The following is a 19,774-nucleotide window of genomic DNA, read 5'->3' on the forward strand; positions in this document are numbered from 1 at the left end:
CATGTAGGGCCATGCTGTCCGGCATGCAGCCCTCCATAGGTCTGGAAATTTGATAGGACCATTGCCAAACTTTCAGACCCATGATGGGTCCATGGGCCAGTTGACCCTGCACCAGGTACTGGATCTGGCCTGTGGGCCTGCAGTTGAGCACCTCTAGGCTAAGGGGTTATGTTGGGTTCACCAGGTTGCTGCCTGACTGCTGCAGTGCCCCCCTCCTGCTCTGGCTGCAACAGTAGCCAGAGTCTCCAGGCTCTCCCTCCCTCCCTCCCTCCCTCCCTCCCCAGCCTTTGGCTGCCTTTCCCAATTTGGGGGGCAGGGCATTGTGGGTGGTATAACCTGGGGAGCTGAGGGTGAGTCTGGGGTCTGCACATGAAGTGCAGCAGCGAGGAGAAGAGCCTGTGCGGGTGCATGGTGCAGCAGTGGGAAGGGGGCCAGGTACATGTTGCAATGTGGGTGGGGAGAGGAGGGAAGCACATCCTGGAGAGCCTGTGCTCACCCAGTGTGACCTGCGGGCATGCAACCCCAACAGGTGCAGCCCTCACCACTCAGAAGCTGGACCGCCCTTCTGTAACTCAACCAGAAAATGTACATCCATACTGAAACTTGTCTGATCTTTACCATAGCTTCACCCTACAAACAAGTAAGCAAATGCGTGACTCTATTCATGTGACTAGTCTCAATGCGCTCCCAAGATACTTTTTCCATGGAAGCTGGGTGTGTGTGTTAGTATTAATATCTTCTGTTTCCCAGACAAGGTTATCTGGGTAAAAGTGATATCTTTATTAGACCAACTGAATAGTTAGAAAAACTGTTCTTAACAAGCTTTCAGGCACAAACACCTTTCTTCAGGCATAGAGAGAGTCATAGTGGCTCTTGCCCCAAATTTTTGTGCCCGAAAGCTTGTAAAGAACTATTTTTCCAACTGTTCAGTTTGTCTAATAAAAGATATCACATTTACACAAATAACCTTGTCTGCCTATGTCCTTAGACCACCATGCCTACAACCAACACCCCCAAAACATGGAAAATATTCTTTCCCACACGTTCTGCAATTTTTTTGTGGGCAATCTCCAAGATGTCTCATAAGAAGGACTTATCAGACCTTCATTGTAGAAGGCATTGTACACGCACACAGAAAGAGTCTTGTCCTAAAGGGTTAGTATATAATAGGTAGCTACAAGTGGGCACATAACAGCAGATGCATGTAATTAGCATAACTAATTACCAGTGATCTCAGCTAGTACTTCATCCATTTTCACGTTTTGTAGGCTATAGACAATTTTGGTATTGTTTCTATGGAAAATGTCTCTTATTTATCAAATCACTTTTATCTTTTGCCTGCTACGAATGAAAAAGTTAATTTCTTTGGCTGCGTGTAGACTAAACGAAGTGGAGGGGGAGGTGTGCATGACACTTAAGCGGGCTAAATGCTTTTGCACCGCTTTAATGGTGTTTGCACGTCTCGGTGGTGTATTGTGCATTAATTCCAGCCACTGTAGGGAATTCGGTGGCATAATGTGCCTTATATGACTTGGGATGCAGCAAACCAAAACTCCTCCAAGGAGTGATTCCAAGCACATAGTATCTTAGGGCCTTCACAATTTAGAGGATAGTATATCTGGTTTCTGTGCTACAGTAAACTATATATTGAAAATCTGTCTTCACTGAGCAGTCACAGGTCTTCATTTGTATTGGGGGAACCAATACAAATTATTGGCTTTTAGGCCTGATTGGGGAGAACCAATACAAAGCCCTATTGGCTTTTAGGTCACCTCCTTGCTTATATTGGGACTACTTAGCCCCTTCCTTTCAACAGTTGTTCCTTAAAGCCCATACGCTCAAGGATCTGAGGTCCCTGATCTTTGACTTTTTGAGAGTGAGGTAGTTGATCTAGTTCTACTTCCAGGTTTTTACCATATTTACTGCAGCATACATGACTTCTACTTAGCTTCCTCTTCCCACTTAAATTGCCTTACCCTAAAGTGGAACAGAGGTCCTCCTAGCAAAAGGGAATGGTATGTTGAGGTGGGGGGTAGAGGGGGTAGAGTATGAAGGTTTTCTTTATTGTTCTCTTTTGGGGATTTTTTTGCTGGAGTTTGTTTTATTTAAGTCATTCAGGCACTAGCTTTCAATATAGAACATCATTTTGCATTTCCTAAATGTGGTGTAGGAGCATGACTTTTGTTGTGGTTGTAAAATGAAACTACGTTGTACAGCCACTGATTGGTCTTGCCGATGGAGTCAGAATGTAACTTCATTAATTAAGGTAACAGTCACAATGCACCATCTTACATTTCTTGAACTCACAGCCAAACACCTACTGAAGTTAATAAGAGTGTGGGAGGGCAAGGACTGTAGGGTCCAGACCTGCTTACTTTCAAGTGGGTTTTTGTAAAAGAAAACAATTTTTATATTCAACTGCTTTAAAGTCTACATTAAGTGACTCAAGCATGACTTTTTCAGCAAAAAACCTGAAACGGGCACGTCTGTAGATTTAATCTTCAGTCTTTACACACCACCTTAACATTACCCTGTTGTGCTCCATTGAGCTGGTGGTTTGACTCTCAGCTGTGAAGTTCCATTTATATATGAATGTAAGTTGCTTCCTTATCACCCTTGCAATAAAAATGATCACAAAATACCATTCTATAAGCTCCGTGAGGCACCAGGGATTCTGCTTCTCAACAATCATAATATTAAAGAATAATTCTGTGTAGTAAAACTTCCTGAATTAAAGGGCTTCCATGATTCCTGCTACACCCTTCAACCACTGGAAGATAGGGTGTCTTCTCAAACCTCTGGTTCCTTCTTTTCTTCAGGTAGCACTAGCCACATGTCAATCCTTTTGCTGGTGATCATCACTTTTTCTCTCCATACTAGGATATAATCATTATTTTCCTAGAGTGAGGAACTGAAAAATTGTTCTTACAGTATACAACTCTATGAGAGTCAAGAGAGAGATTCACTGCATTCATGATTCCGGGGTAAAGATAACTATAGTGAAAACTCCCAGAATATTGCTCTGTGAGGCAATACCGTTAACTCTTTTGAAATATGGCTCTCTGCTTGTAATGATCCATAGCCTCATGCGTGCACTACTCGTTTCTTTGAGACACAGGGGAATATAATTTAGAACATCTGCTTCAGTAAAACTCAGGTTCTCCAGTGAGCTAAAGGAGGAACTTCAGCTCTTCCAGCAGGAGAAGGACCTATCAAGAAGCCCATGAAAACCCATGAAACATGGCTGTATATGTTAGCATGAATATGTTGTGTCTCATAGACATATTCTTGTGGTTTTTGTCAGTGATCCCTGAGACTTTATGGGAAACGTGTCAACATATGTATAACTCTGAGCCAATCTTTTAGGCGACTTTTTTAGCTTAAGAAGAATCGCAGAATATCACATAGCTATTTAGCAACATCTCTGCGAGCCCTTTTACTGTCTTTTGTTGTCCACTTCTGTACTCGTCACTTCATCTACACATGAAATTAGTGCAACACAATAAACTCAGGTGCAATTTGTGCTGGAGACTATTCCTCCCAGGTGCAGTGTTTGCCCAAGACTGCAGCACGTTGAGCTGGGGTGGCACAGCCCTGGCTAGCAGTGGGGTCCAGGGGTTCAGCCTGCCAGCCTGGAGCTGTTCTGCCCCAGCTCAGCATGTTGAGGAGGGGCTGCTGGAGCATGAGTATACACCAATGGCCATAAACTCCTGGAAGACCATTTCAGGCTCAACATTTGGAAAAACTTGACAGCTAGGGTGTCCAGGCTGTGGAATAAGCTCCCTCCAGAGATGGTGCAGTTGCCTATCCTGGAAATCTTCAAGCGGAGACAGGACGGTCACCTTGCTGGAGTCACTTGGCTCCAGTTGTCTTTCCTGCCTGGTGAAGGGGGCTGGACCCAATGATCTTAGGTCCCTTTCAGCCTCACAATCTGTAGATCTATGAATGAGAGTACTACTACAGTACAGGGCTAGCCAGCAGGCAGCCCCAACACTAGCACCATCATGCCCCAGCTGGCCCCAGTCACCATCTACGTGTGTGTTGTGGCAGAGTAAATAACTCCGCCACAGGATAGTACTTGTGTCTGGCAGTACTGACCTATGGCAGAATTGATTTTATTCCAGCCTAATAGCTGTGCACATATAGATGGAGATGCTTTACTGCGGAGCTAATTAGATGTCTCCGCAGTAAGTGTCTTGTGTAGATGCCCCCAGTGTTACCAGTCTTTTGCTAATCCAGGGCCTGTAATTTTTTTATTTGAAAGTAAATTTCTTATCATTATTACTACAGTACATTTAGAGGGAAGATTTTGCGTCAGGTCTCCCAAAGTTTCATGACTGTTTTGCAAAACTTGAGGTATAGAACAACTTAACAATAGTGTCAGTGTCAAAGGATACTGATACAAGCTGTTACAATGCAACTGTGGCATCTGCTTGATTGTGTACTGATGCAAGTGTAGCAAAACAGCTCCAACTTTAACCTGACTTCATTCAGGGTCAAAGTTAGGTCGGTTTAGTTCACTTGTATTGCTACAGAGTCATGCAAACATAACAGTTGCATTGTAATGGCTGATATATCATCCCAAGCAGCAGCTTCTCTTCCTCGTTCAAAGAAGCTGAAATGTACATTTGTCCATACCCTTGGAGAAAGATTACAAAGCAGCCTGACCCATGTCATAACTATTATGTATGTATGGAGCACAAGAACAAAAACTGAAAGAGCACCTACCTTCGTTGTCTAACTGTTTTCTTAATCTCTTTCTCCTTTTGCCTTATTCTGCAGGCTGTGCATTTTGGCATTAGCCAGGCTCATCTCCTCGGGTTGGCCTTCCTCTAATATAACATTAATGAAACCACATATTAATTCACATTTTATTTGCAGCACTTTCTCTTCATTAATGCTATTGTTCCTTGCTATCCTCCTTAAATTCTTAAACCTCTTGTGACTGGTTTTGGATGTTTGAGATCCAGAAATGTACCCAATTAAAGGAACTGGCTGAATGGGTGGGTCCTAATTTGATATCTCATTAGCTCTTTCATTCTTGAAGAACAGGTAGCAGCCAGGACATAATATAAACTGTTTTGAAAGCTGGCTAACTCTTGAGTATAAAGTAAGGTGTTAATGCAATTTAAGATTGAGACCAAGAAGGAATTTAATTTATTTCTATCTAAACTAAATAAGATATAATGAAACCATTTATTATTCATCTTCACGGCAATAATCAAACCCTCCTTTCAACATTCACTGGAATTTTTTTAAAAGAAAATTAAATAAATATATTTATGTGATGTTTTTCAGCTGAAAAACAATCTCACGTTTTAAGTTAATATCCCTGCAGGAAAGTGATAAGGACATTTTAATGTTTTCCTGCATTTATCTTTACATTTTACATTTTCACTTTACATTTTAGTGCATTACTGGCTTAGTGGATAGCTGATGCTGCTGTTACATAAATGTGAGTAAGTAAAGTGAGATCTTCATTACAGAGTGAAGTGGCTAATATGAGTCAGTATTGGAAGGTGATAGACCAGTGTATACTGCCCATTAACTCAGTAATAGGACTTCTTCCTCTCCAGATGAGGGGATTCATAGAAATCAACTTTTTGCTGTGTTGCAGAAGCAAATCCCTGAAACCTCTGCAGCAGAAATGTCTGCAAATGAAGAGACAGATATGTGAAGACAGATTCCAGTAAAGACTTTGGGGTATCACAGGCTTTCTGTTCCTGATCAGACTGTTACTATCTAGCATTACTAGCATTGGCATTCTGTTCACAACCCAAGAAACACAAGTCGGTTTCGGTAATTTGCAGGCATATTTATTAGGATCTGCAAGTTCTTTAGTTGTTAAACAGAAACGAGTGTTTCTTCAGCATTGAAAATAAATATGCTCCACATACCACGTTGCGGCTGTAAAATCAGAGAGACTAAATTTCACACAGTAACAATTCAGTGTTTCATTGGACTACTCAACGGGCACATCAATGATGTTTCATCCAATAAATGTAAACAGGATAGTTTTTCAACTGCAGACCTTTATTTATTGCTCTTCATTTGAGGGAGTATGTTTATGTTGCTTCCCATCTCACTATTTAATGGTTTTGCAACAAAGGAGTTCGATGTTCTTTCTCCCATTATTTCTGGCAGTACCTTTGAATTGGAAGTTCCCATTTATGAAAGGGCTAATCGGATGAAGTAAAGCAGCTTTGCCCTTTTGAGATAATGTTGTTATAAGTTGTCCAGGTATTTGAATATTTACTATTGCACAACTAAAAAAAAAAAGATTAAAGTAGGCAGTAGGTCATATGTGCACACCCAAGTATTGATTTGAAGTAATTTAGAAATAAATCCAGCTGATAGGTTACTTATCTTTCTGTTCTTGGGAATACTGCCCACAATGAAAGTAAAAATCCACATGACATGATGTTCTTTTAAATGCATATGATCCCAATTTCTTTTTGGTTATTGAACTAATTTTTATGTATTTTAGACTTAAAAGCTATCCATTAATTCCAGGTACAAACTACAAATGTACCCCAAAACAGGTAGAGTGCCATTTCTCTGAATTTCTGAGAGCCCTTTGTAGCATGTAGGGCAAAACAGAATGTTTTGTTATAAAAGGTACTAATACACTTAACTGTTATGTCTCATGAATAAAGATATCCATGGTTATACCAGGTTCAGCTCTGACATTATAGAAGGGGCTGATCAGATTATTTTTGTTGGACGCAATGTATATAAAATGTATTTGTAATTTGGAAACTTGGTAAGTTTTATCTCATTGTATTCACTTGTTAGGATTTGTGTCTCTTGACTTCCTGTACATTTGACCACTCACTTTTCTTTTGTTAATAAGTGAAGTTTTCTCTCTCTCTCTCTCTCTTTTTTAACATAAACCATAGTTTATAGAAATCTGCAGGTAGTAAGTTATAACATAGGCAAATTGCACCATCTCACCACTCATGCAACTGCTTTAGCTAGATACATAAATGCTTTATGGGTCTTAATTGCCTTTGTTTGGAAAAACCCCCCGATGATAAAGTCTTAGTAATTGGATAGAAGTCATTGTATAGACTAGCAGCAAGTTATGTTACTGATATTCTGATCCCATGCATCCCTAGAGCTTCCTACATTCTGCTTCATATGGGCTTTTAAGAACACCATATGGTTGATCATCCTTTTTCCTGCCTTTTTTGTTATTATATGCCCTGCCTGTGCTAGAAATATGGAATTAGTGGTTCACTTTACATCTCTATAAAAGCCCTGCTTCTTTAGCTGTCCTTTTACGCTGCTGTGTTTTCTTTTCTTCTCATAGTTTCATAGTTACTGATTTAAAGCACTTGGAGGTGCTTGTAATGAAGGAACATTCAAAATGAAGAGCGTGATCAACTGACTTGAAAACAATACAGTAGAAGAGATTTAAATGAGGAAATAGGAATTTTATAAGAACCAAGATAAACACATCTGCTACTGAATGTATCTACATGCAACGTGAAATTTTTGAACTCAAGAGATGTAAGGATTGTGCTTGGCAAAGTACTGCAACACCACTAGTTGTTGGAAGAGTAGTGTTTGAAATAGAAATGTCTACCCACCCACTGTGTATAATTCAAGAGATATTAAAGGACTTGAAAACGAGCAGGCAAGAAGAAGTTGTCTATAGCCTGCAGTCATAACAAATGTCTGATAGTCAAAAAGAAAAGCAAGAAGCAGAAGTAAGGAAAATTAAGACCAATAATAGTACTTAATCCTTTACATCTTGGAAGCACTATACAGACTTTAACTATTTAAGCCTCAGAATACACTCCTGGGGTTAAAAAAGAAAAGAATTATCCCCTTTTTACTGGCATCAGAACAAAGAGGCTACATGACTTGTCCAAGGCTACACGTTATAGGTAGAACCAGAATTATAACCCCCTCATTCCTGTTCTCAGGCCTAGGCTCTGTTCTTGCTGTGATATGCTGGCATACATCTTGATGGCACAGAAACAGAAATATCCCCAAGAGTTGGGCATAGACACCAAATTTCTGACAAAAAGGGGAACTGGGCAACACAATAAAACTGCATTAGAAATACCAGTCACCATGAACTGGTGGTGAAGTGAAGTGACACTGCCAGCAGCTGTATTGACCACTAACTCTTTAATTAAATATTCATAATAAGAACTTGTTTGGATGAGTGGCTCCATCGTCATCCAGTGCCACTGTAACTTATGGTATCACTTTGCGTGGCAGCCCTGAGCCTGTAACACACATCTGCTTACCGCCTTATGTAGAGGAGAATTAATGCTTGTGGAAAGTACTGGGCTACTGGACTGACAATCCTAGAAAATAAATCTCTCTAATAATCAACAAAACAAGTATATAATAGTCTAAGGTAAGAAAAACTTCTCTGGTTTGTCCTTGGATTTTGTCCACCCATCCTGACCCTGCTTGGCACCTCGATCCTTAAGTGATGCAGCCCTTCCTGCCTGCATCCTGGCATGACATTATAAAGATGAAGATTCACCTCTTCCATGGTCACTCGTTCAATACTCTCTTCTGCGCATTGCCCTGTGGCAAGGGCCATGCCATTGCTAATTTGTTTTTGTTCAATGCAGTTCATTGCCACAGCTCACATTCATTGTTATTTTTCAGCGTGTCTGTCAACAAAATAGTGACAGAAACATGTAAGATGCTTTCATAGGGAGCTCTTTAAAACCCATCTGTGAACCATATTGTAACAGTCTGTTATGTTTACATATTGTAGCAGAGAGGTAGGTGCCCTTTAATAACACCAAAAATGATCTTTTTCAGAACAGTGAAGTGGAAAAAATTAAAGCAAAAATGATCGGCATTCACCAGTGCTCAATATTAGGAAAATGGTCCATAGTGATGCAATTTTTATCTGTGTCTGAAAACTGAGACCTAAAATCCTCAATGAATACAAACCCCTTAGTGGTGTCAGTTTGCTTAGTGGATCATGACCCATGAGCACTTCCCAGCAGCTACACTTTGGTTAAATAAGCCATTTATATTTGAGTATTTCCACTATTCCTCTTTCCAGTGGTTGCTAGCTATGTCCATAGCAACAGATAGTGATGTTGCAAGTGGAGTTCAATGAGTTGATTATATGATAAACCAGAGAGCAGAAAATAGATATTCTGTTTACACACAAATATCTTGACTGCAGTAACAATTTATACCAAGAAAAGTGTTGAAAAGAAAATTGACTTCCTTTTTTCCCAGATTTTTTGGCCTCCATTGTTGGCTGAGTTTCCCATTTTATCTTTAAAAAGTTGGATCTGTTCTTATAGTTGAGAACTACTGTTGTTAGAGTAGCACATTCAGGGAAGCAGTTATCACTGTGGTGCAGTTAGATAACACTTGAGTGCTGTGATTCAAGCGTAGCCATTAAAGGTACTCGCATAAGCTGCCTGAGCTTTGTACTACTGAATAATCAGAAAAGATTTAACAGAAGAGTAGATGTTTTTGCTGTAATAATTATATCCCGTTAAAGAGGGACTATAATAGGGAGCAACTTGAAAGATAAATAGCATTTAAACAAAAAAGCTATTTTCTTTGCTTATCAGGTGGGGGTTTTGTATTTTTTTTTGGCTTATTATTGAAGTTTGCTTCTGAATAGCATTATCTCTCTCCAGAGAACATCTCCTTTATGATGTACTGTGTGGTCTTCAACCTATATTTAAGGTGTCACACTGTAATGAGTTTGGGTATTCTGCTTTTCTCTCATTCTCACTGTTTGCCACAGAAAGCCAGCCTTCCTAATTTGTTTTCTTTCCCTTTGTTCCATGTAGTTGCCCTTATTTTTATATTAGCCTTATTTTGCAATGCAGGAGTGTCTGGTCCATTCATTGTCCATATGAGCATAGTAGTAAAACATGTTGAAAATAAATATGTTGGGGAGCCTGTCCTAAGAGGTCCATCCTCAAAGCAAGAACGAGCCCTTTGTCATTGCTTTAGGAGAAAGGAGAAATTGCTTTAGAAATTAGGAGTCAGAGAAGACTCCTAATTTCAGCCAGCAGCAGGGACTGAAGAGTTGTAGGTTTCCCTCAAACCTAAGCGTTTCGAAAGATGTAACTCTGGAACTCGGTTTAAAAAAAAAAAAAAAGTCAACATGGTTTTGGAAATTAGCTGGCAAATACCCTTGGAGGGAGCCCTAAATGGTTAAAGAAATAAGCAGAAAAAACCCCATAAAAGATATACATTTGGTTCTGGATAAGAAGTAAATTTAAAGTAGAATCGTCATTCCTGACTCATTCCCTATGGGAATGCCCTTATTTTAGAATAATGGCACCTGTTTCTGACTTTGCAATCTCCTTCAAAAATGGATTAAACTAATTTGGAATAAAGCACTCATCTTCTGGAATAAGCATTTGTATGCAAGGAGCTAAGAGTTATTTTGACATAAACCCCATGCATTGATAGAATCAAAGCAACAAGGAGGACGCCTTTGTATTGAGAGACAAAATCACCTAACTTCAACTCTCCATCTAATAAAGTGGCCCCTGGGCTACAGTACAACTTAGCCTTTGGATATGTTAGCCCACATGTTGGCAAGGCTCTTCAGTGACGTTAGACTAACTCACTTCTGCTAATTTGATTGGCAACCACATTTCTTTTACGGATCAAGATAGTTTAGGGAGCAGAGCACAAGCTAAGGAAAGAGACAAACAAGCAATGGATACAAACAAGCCTTATGGAAGTCTAATTCCCCTAACCGGGGTAGAAAGGAGGAGGAGTGGAGAAGGGCAGCCAGAGATTACCAGCCTTCTGCTATTTATTTCTTGTATTTTAAAGGTTCTCTAAGAACAGACAGCTCAATTGCCAGAAACAAGTGGATTATTTTGGTTTCTTACCCAACCCTTGTGTAGAAAGTGTGGAAAACAACCACTGAAAACCGCAAGCTTGTAAATAACACACTCATTTGGAAATATAAAACCTTGATTCTGGAAAAGGACACTGTCCTGGTCTGTGTTACGTGGTTGTGTGCGTGTCTGTCAGCCTTTTCTTCCATCTTATTTTATACTCCCTATTCAGTGGTTGGCCAAACATTATCTTTCTTTTATTTTATCTGTGGGCAAGGATGCCTTTCCCAACCACTGTCAAGTCCCTTGGCTATCATGGGCTTCCCCCCTCCCTGTTTTTTTTCCCTTGTGTATCTGGGTGAGAGTTTCTTCTCTAACTTCCTAGAGAAATCAGTATTTTCTATTGATATCTATATGTATCTTAGTTTTTCTGTTACACTCGCTATTGTGGGTATCAAGCACTTCCCAAATACTTAGAAGTATAAATACAAAGAAATTTGTTTCTTCTCTTTTCCTTCCAGTATGAAGGGATTTTTATTTCTTTCTGCTTTCTTTCTTCTCAGCTTTATTGTAAGAAGATTAGAGCAAGAAGTAGATTTTTTTTTTGCACTTTGCTATGAGACAAAGGGTTTTGTTTTCAATGTGACCTCTCCTGGGATTGAGTTCATGATTTCTGCTCTAGTTGCTGTGCAAGATCTGTCTTTTTGTATGCTTATGTATGAAGGTCATTCTTGAGATTAACAGATTGAATGGAAGATAGCTGTCATAGACAGTCAAGATGATGGAAGGTGAGTAGGTTGCTCTGGTAATTTGGACCAATCCTATAGAGGTTTTTGAAAATGAGAGTTGAAATCTAGAATTAGACTCAATATTCAGGAAGGAGCCATTGAAGAAAACAGGGTTTCAGGGTTTCTGTGTTGTTGAAGCAACTATAGCTACTTATGTTTGATGGTTTCATTGTTTGGTACGTACAGGTAGTTGCATCGAGCCTCAAGGACATGAATATAGATTGAGTCACCATGGAAAACTCTGACTCCTGTAGAAGAAAGTGTAACTTATGTGCCAGTCATTAATGACAAGGGACATTTTTGTAGCCATGGTTACTTGTGTATCTCAATACAGTGGACTATTTAGCAGAACACCAGTACTCAAGACTATTTCAAAGAACCCAAACCATAGCACACTCAATGTAGAGTAACGCTATGGCAGCAGTTCCAAGACTATTCCTTAATTTTATTACATGAAGAATGAAATCATTAACAATGTTAACCCCTGATTCATACAAAAAAATGAAGCAGTTCACACATCTCGGAGCTCTTTCAAATGTAATACACACCTTTGGAGAGAGCTGCCTTCTTTGAGTGGTACCCATCATTATTATTTCTCCATCCTGGGACAAAAAAAATCCTATTCCAGACGGCCTACTTATGTTCACAACAAAATATCAGTAGGGAATTTCGAGAAAAATTATACTTTTTCTATGGACTATGATATAGCCTTTACTGCCTGCCACCCACCCCACTTCAAGTTATGGTAGACACCACAGTAATGTATGAAAGAGGTATCTGATATGGACAAGCCCTAAAGGGAGATTTCCAGTTCTTTGGAACCAAAACCAGAGCAACAGAACTCTAAAACCCAGTTTAAAAGAAGGGAACACTTCCTCATCTCTTTTCCTCCTCTGGAAATGATGGTCCCCAGAACCTAGGTGTGAACTTCAACTCAATACAGTTATAGCTAGCCTGTTCACATTGTTCCTTACTATCCAACCATTGCCAGAACTTTTTGGTTTCTTTTCCTTACTACAGTTTGCTTTTTATTTTCTTTAGATGTTTTTCAGTTTGCGTCCTGGAAAGGGCATTTCTCACTACAGGTGTGAACTGTAAATTAATTTTGTTAAGTGTGAAAAGAAGATCAGGGCAAGCATCCATGAGACCCAGAGACTGTAAGAACAAACATATATGAGAAACTTGGCTGGCTTTAAAAACCCTGGAAAGGAAAAAATAAGATTTGTATGATGACTGTCCAACAGGCTAAGAAGAGATACAGTGGTTAGGAATTTATTGTTATCTTTTTTCATGGGCACCATGGTGTCTAGGAGCACCAATCACTGATCTAGACATTGTTGTGGTAAGCAGCGTACAAAAACCAATCAGAAAGGCAGTGTCTGCCCCAGAAAGTTTACATGGTAAATTGATGCTGCATTTGGTATACTGCAGGCATTGACTTCTGAGAGAGGCTTAGTAGTCAACAATATACATATTTTAAATAAACAGCTGATTTGTAGTATTTAGTACCTGGAATCTGAGTAATTTGTTTTGCTCAATGAGATCTGCTCAATGAGACCCAACTGGGACCCATTGCACTCTGTTGCTATGGCTATGTTGTAAAGTAACGAAGTTGATAATACTTCTTTCTAGGATTAAGTCCTGAGGAAATTGGGCTGTTAGAAGGAAAATTGTATGTACATAAAATGCTGATTAATAATTTCCCAAAGGACATGGAGAAAGCACAGAGGATGTATCTTACTCTGTCAAGGCAAATTCACACTGACTGTAGTGGAGCCAGGATTTCACTAAAATGGTTGTATTTTTAAATATGACATGACTAAATATTTTCCCAACAGGAGAACTCCCTTTGGGAATCCATCGGCAATTACATCATTATTATTCTGTAATCTCCTAATTTTCTCATAGCATCCCAGTTATAAAGAGGTATCAGTCCTTGTCGGGAGGGATCAGTTCTTGTTATATGATATAAACAAAAGTTTTAAAAAAGGAATAGAGATTTTCTGGCATTACTGTCTTGTAAAGAGGGATTTGATGCTTCTATTAGCTGTGTACTAGCATTGGAAAAGCAGCTTTATTGAGGCCTTTTTACTGGTTACTATCATTGCATACAGGCTCATGAACAGATGGCTCTCTCTTAAGAAGAGGCTGAATCAGGTTACTCTATAATTTTCATTTTATTACTGTGACAATTTAGTAATCTAACATCATCCATTTATCCAGCAATCTGGTAACCAAAAATGTAATCAGTATCTAACTTCCTGAAAGTTAATCCCTTCTATTAAATATGTACCTGTTTTTTTCCCCTCATTATTCATCTTTTTTAAGCAACATGTACCAATTTGGTCATCTTACCATTTTATTGGGCTAGTTTGTCTCCCTATGAAGATCAAATCATTTTCATTTTTAGATTTTTAAGGGTGCCTAAATGGTTTTTTTAATGGAAATCATGGAAATCCCAGAGAACCTATCAAGCACTTAAATACCGTTACAAATCTAGCCTTGTCTTCTTCCACTCTCCACTGCTCCTCTCATCTTCCCTTCTCAGTGGCCTGCATGATCAAGGGAGATTTTGTGCCTTAACCTTCCCACCCTTTAAACACCAGTTATAGGCTGCGATTCTTTCTGTGTTACACATGTGGCAGAAATTGTTTGCATTTCAAACAAAATTATTTTGTATTTCAAGAGTGGTGCTTAGTTAGGTGTACCATCTAATGGAAGTGCGCGTTATTCTCCATATAATTGCTGTTGTTCCCTAGACCATTTCCTGAAGATCCGGAGAGCTTTTCCTCATTTCTCAATCAAAAGATGCCATATTAAATATACCTTTTCCTGCTCTTGATCCTGAAGGATAAAAAATGACAGTATCCTAGATATCATGTCTCTGGTCCCATGGTGGATTGAGTTAAACTCATTCTTGCCTTAAAACAACAGTAGCTACATTTTTAAATTATTTATTGCATATAAGTTATTGACATATTCAGACCCATCTCTTCAGTTGTCTTCTTCAAATATGCAGTTAAGCTCAACAGCCAGGAATCAGCTGTGTGTTTGGAATATTAGTGCAGTGCCAACATAATTAAAATGTTATAATAGAAAGTGAAAATATGCAGTAATTCCAGTTAAAAAAGGTAATGTAACTTTAAGGCCACTTTTCAGTGCTACTGTGGTAAATATCAGGGCCTACATCTTCGAAGTGCATTCAAAACATTGATTAATTAATCTTTACAATGTGACTAATTAATCCTCCCAATGCAAGGAGGCACTTTTGAGTTCTAATCTGAAAAGGGCTAAAGCTTGAGGGCCTCATACGCTGATGTTTCACTTCAGACCTATCTCTAACAAGTAAAATCCAAACATTGAATTTTCACTGAAGATTTTTAGAGAAGCTGAAATTAAATCAATAATTCAATTCAGTGTTTAATTTAAGATTAATTGGGCTATTTAATTAAAGATCCAAAAGGGTTCTATCTTCAATAATTACATATCTTTAGTATCTTCTCTAACTCCAGTTTCCTGTGCATTTATACATATTGGACTTTTCACATTACTATGATGATGTAATATATAATGTGTGGTCCTTTCCTATATCATTTCCTTTGCTAAGGAGTTATTTAAATCCATGTGGTCTTACAAAGTCCTTTTTATTTCACCTATGTAGCTTAATTCATCTGGGTATTCTGTGAAATCAAGTATATTTTGTGCACTGTGGGCGTATCTACACCAGATGCTTACTGTGAATTAGCCTAACAACACTGCACAGTAGCATGTCACAGCACAAACCATGCTAATAGCCTGCTGTGCAGTGTTATTAAGTTAATGCACAGTAAGCATCACTAAATAACCGTGTGCCGGCGCTACTGTGCAGTAACTCTAGGTACTGTGCATTTAGTTAGTACTTTATTAAGGAAGTACTAAACTAAATGTGCATTATCTAAGGCACATTCATGAGTGTATAGATGTGCTCTATATGTAAGAAAATTAGGGCTGTCAGTTAATCATGGTTAATGCACACGATCAACACATTAATAGTTGTTCGCATTAATTTTTTTAACTCGCTAATCAAGCTTGTGGTTTTGGAGCCTGCGCCCGGTCACTGCTGCCTTTGGGCTGCCCTGCAGGGGAGTGGTGGCAGTGCAGAGGACCACAGGGCAGCTTGGGCATGGGCTCTGGGCAGATGCAGTGTGGGGGGAGGGGCGCACAAAGACACAGACACACAGCTATAGCTTGCACACGAGCAGAAACAGAGCATGATGGCATGTGCAGTGGTGCCCGACAGGCAAATCTATGAAGGGGAAGAGGCATGAGGGAGGGAAGGGGTATGGAGGGGCAGATCGAGGCTCCCACAGTGAGGGAGGAAGTGAGGCAGGGGCAGAGGCTGGGGTGAATGGGGCCCTGAAGCTGGGGTGGGTTGTGGGACAGAGCTGTGGGTGGCTTGTCCAGGGGTGCAGGGGGGGTTCCTGCCGCTGCACACACCCCAGTGGAGACGGGGGGGGGGGCACATGCCCCCCAGATTTGTGCATAGAGTAGAGGCAGGCTGCTGCTGCAGGCTGGGGCTCTGTGCCCCACTGCCTTTGCCTCAGGAGCTGCACGCTGGCTGCGCTGTGCCCCCTGCCCACCTGATGGCAGGTTGCACTGCATGGTGCTACGTGGCTCCCGGGGCAATGGCAGCAGGGTGCAGAGCCCAGCACAGAGTGGCAGCCCACCTCTGCCCTTTGCACAAATCCCCCATGCCTCCCTGGGGTGTGTGCAGCAGCAGGAGCCTCCCCATGTTCCTGGATGAGCCGCCCATGGCTCTGTCCCACAACCTGCGCCGGCTGCCCCAGATCCTGCCAGGGTATGCAAGAACGCCCTTCCCTGGGCTCCCAACCCCACACACATGCCCACAGCCTCCCACACCTTCACAAATTCCCCCCCCCACATGCCCCCCAACTGTATAGAGTACCTGCATAATTTTGCATAACTTTGAGTTTTTCTGCACATAATTTTAAGTTTTTCATTGTACAATTCAAATCATGATTAATTTTGACTATTTTTTCAACCATGCAACTAATTGCAATTAAATTTTTTTAATCGTTTAACAGCCCTAGAAAAAATACTTTATCTTAGTAAATCCTTAGTAAATGCATCTTAACACTTCCTTTGCCTTTCATTCCTGAAGAATAACTATGAGTTATATGCTTTATTCCCCGTCATTTAGGGAATTCCCAACCAATTCATTACACCATTTGAATTAATAATAAGAAGGTGCCAGTATGTCTCACCAGAATTGCAGTACCATGTGTAAGGCTTTTCGTTTTAACTACAGCCTGTATCATGCCTGTTTGAAATTTATTTTAGTATTTTAAAATAATGTTCTTTACTGCTGTATCTTCTTTATAATAACCATAGTAGAAACAAATGTAATATCCATGGTGTTTAAATATTCCATTATTAGTATTAAAAAGGAAATTTCTCTTTAGCCTATTTGCTTTATTAAATGTGGTATTAATTACATTTCCTATCCTCATTGTGTAAATCTATCACACATTTCCTTTGATTAAATTTCTAAGTCAATTAAGCTAGTACAATTCTATTCAATGTAGAAAAGTTATCCCAAAGGGTATTTCTAATAATATTTTTGAATGAAAACTATTAAAATATGATACTTGGGGCCAGATCCTCAGTTAATATAGAATAGCTCAGCTGAATTCAGTAGAATTCTTTCAATCAGTTCCAGGTGGCAATATGTCCTGCTATAATTACCTGGAGGTATATCTCCCACTAATTTCTGGCATCTTTGAAAATGTTCATTGCTGTCTGTCTTGAGATCATAAAAGCAAAATGTCAAGAATAAAACAAACACAGTATTTGTACATTGTTCAAGCAGAAGCTTTGATCTTTCCATAGTAATTTTGTAGTACTATTTGGAAATTATATGTTCCTTCTATTTCTGTCTCTTCTGAAAAAAGTCCAAAAATAAAATAATTGTGACTTAATTTAACCAGACCAAGCAGGCACATTTGTAGGAGGAATATTTCCTATTGATCTATTGGTTAAATGATAAAGCATTCAGATTCTTTGAGGAAGTTGGTGTATACATTTGTGCCATGTAGGCTAATCAGTCAATTGTGCCTAGATACATTCCTTTAATATATTAGTAAAAGCAGTTTTTATTTTTTATTTCTTCTTAACTTTGTTACATGATCCAGGACCCTTGATATATTCTCAAAGATTATCCTCAGGGAACCTACTAAATGCATAAAACATTAAAGAAAGAATATGAAAGAGACAGTGTTGTTGGGAAATTACCCCTGAACCCTTACAAGCCATTTGCATTTACCTAACTTTCTTAGGGGGTTACTACCAGTTCATAAAGTCAAGCACATAGATAAGTCTATGCAAGCTCAGACTCTGTACGGTAAAATCATTCTTTAAAAGTAATGTAGCTCCTATTATAGGATTCAATCATTAGTTCATCAATTTTTTTGAAATGTTGGGCTTGTGCTACTAGATAACCATTGATAAAAAGCCCATTCATTAACAGTTGTAAAAGTCCCATTTCATATCTTTGGCAGCTGCACTTTTGATAACAATTACATTATAATTTTCTCATTTATCTGAGCTCTTTTCTAGACCTAGATTGCATAGGGAAAAAATTCACATTTCCTCCAGTCAAAAATGTCTGTGTTTATATTAAGAATGTTCCTCAAATGATGTGCCGTCTGTTAATGTCCTCTCTGAACCTTGCAGAGTAGGAAGTTAAATATTCCACCAATTTTCCAGGAGGGAAATATACGGTGTGGAGGAATGAATAAAGTGACTTAACTGAAAGAACAGAGGGCCTAATGCTGCCTCCCTTACTCAAGCTGAATGATAATTTATTGCACAGCTGCTCCCATCAATTCTGTCAGTCGAGATTGAGCCCTCATTTTATGCAGCCGTTCAGGAAAGCATGAGCTTCCCAACTCCTGCTCCCACTCCCTCCCCACTTGCACAACTCTGATACTCTGTGAGGCTAGCTCGAAAAGTGGCTCCAGCACAGCTGACTGAGTGGAGGTCTGGATGCAGGGTACTTTCTAAGGAGCCAAGTTGGTGGTGAGAATCAGGAAGCAGTTGTAACCAGTGCTCTTCATTCTTCATCCTTTTATGCCACCCAGACTGGAAGGGGAAACAGACCTCTTGTCCTGTCTCCCTTAAGAAAGGCCCAGCTAGGTCCAGGATCTAATCAAAGCCATTGGGTACCAGTGCTGCCCCACGGACAGGTGTATCAAAACTTTATTTTGCTTCCTGGAAATCCTATCCTCTGGTTTTGACCTCAGATATTGTTTTTGCTCTGTTACGTGTGCCTGCTTTTGATCGGAACTGGACAACTGCAGCCAGCCTGTGTCCCATCCGTGAACCCTATAATGAAACTTCTGGTTTTCCCCCTCCCAGAATCTAGGCAGGGATTTCTTGTGAAAGAATAGCCACAAGCTGTTATCTGAGGAAGTCTGAATGTTTGTTCTTCTGGCTTTTAATGGCTTTGAATGGCTCCAGTCCTGTTAAATTGAGCTAAACAATTGCACCGCAATTCTGGGTTTGAAATCTAATCTACTGGATGATATAATCTTGTGTTCCCATTAGATGACCAGTAAGACACTCTCATCTTTTATATTTAAGATATGTGGACTCCCTAAATGTTAGTGCAGCAACAGCAAAAAAAAAAGAGCACAGGCTTGATCTGTGTTGTCATTGCAAACCAGAAAAGGACACATACATCTTTAGAAAGGGATTCGGTGGAAAGATTCTGGTTGATCTCAAGCATTTTGACTTTTACATATTGTCTCCTGATTTACACTGGGGGTGCATCTACACATGCAAAAGATCTGGGAGCAGTTTACTCTCAAGTAAACTACTTGAGAGTAGAGCAGAGGCTGGGAGCTCCCTGGTGCAAGGGCAGGAAGGCATTGTCATCACCTGGGCTCTCATAGCAGAGCCCACCCCAGCAGCAGGCAGCTCCCGGGGGCAGGGAGCAACCTCCCACCCCTTGTTGCCCGGCTAACTGGGAACACATTTGCTCTCAGTTAGGTGTCTACATGTGCACTACTGTGCAGTTACTAATCATGTTTAAACTTGCTACTTGTGTAGTAAGCACCTGCACATGTAGACACAGACGCTTACTGTGCAGTAATTAGCTCTATTGTGCAGTGAAGTATCACA

The 19,774-nt window shown here is 39.9% G+C and overlaps 1 protein-coding gene across 3 annotated transcripts in view; it reads left to right on the forward strand.

Moving 5' to 3' along the window:
• Positions 1 to 19,774, forward strand: part of SDK1 (sidekick cell adhesion molecule 1) — a 683,598-nt gene that overhangs the window by 372,297 nt on the left and 291,527 nt on the right. The gene's annotated exons all lie outside the window — the stretch shown is intronic.

The sequence above is a fragment of the Alligator mississippiensis genome, chromosome 13, assembly GCF_030867095.1.
Source record: "Alligator mississippiensis isolate rAllMis1 chromosome 13, rAllMis1, whole genome shotgun sequence".
NCBI lineage: Eukaryota > Metazoa > Chordata > Crocodylia > Alligatoridae > Alligator > Alligator mississippiensis.